Source organism: Arachis duranensis, chromosome 10 (genome assembly GCF_000817695.3).
Source record: "Arachis duranensis cultivar V14167 chromosome 10, aradu.V14167.gnm2.J7QH, whole genome shotgun sequence".
Taxonomy (NCBI): Eukaryota; Viridiplantae; Streptophyta; class Magnoliopsida; order Fabales; family Fabaceae; genus Arachis; species Arachis duranensis.
In genome coordinates this window covers 48,940,538-48,941,153 of record NC_029781.3, presented here as the reverse complement: position 1 = coordinate 48,941,153, position 616 = coordinate 48,940,538, and positions in this window count along the sequence as shown.

The window sequence follows — 616 nt, the reverse complement described above, 5'->3', positions numbered from 1 at the left end:
ATCATGGAGAGGGCTGGCCATTCGGCCATGCCTGAACCTTTTGCTTATGTATTTTCAACAGTGGAGTTTCTGCACACCTTATATTAAGGGTGTGGAGCTCTGCTGTACCTCAAGTATTAATGCAATTCTATCTTCTTTTATTCAAATCTCTCTTATTCTTATTCCAAGATATTCATTCGTACCCAAGAACATGATGAATGTTATGAGTAGAATAAACAGTGCCCTAAGAGTAAATATATGCTAAAGCTCAAAAGATAGAAATCACAATTTCGTCCACCAAGTTTTTGGCGCTGTTGCCGGGGATTGTTCGAGTATGGACAACTGACGGTTCATCTTGTTGCTCAGATTAGGTAATTTTCTTTTCAAAAAATCTTTTTCAAAAATTTTTCTTTTTATTTTTCGTTTTTCCAAACTATGTTTTTCGAAAAAATTAATAAAAATACAAAAAAATTAGAAAATCATAAAAATCAAAAAATATTTTGTGTTTCTCGTTTGAGTCTTGTGTTAATTTTTAAGTTTGGTGTCAACTGCATGCTTTTAAAATGTTTCTTGCATTTTTTCGAAAATATCATGCATTCATAGTGTTCTTCATGATCTTCAAGTTGTTCTTGACAAG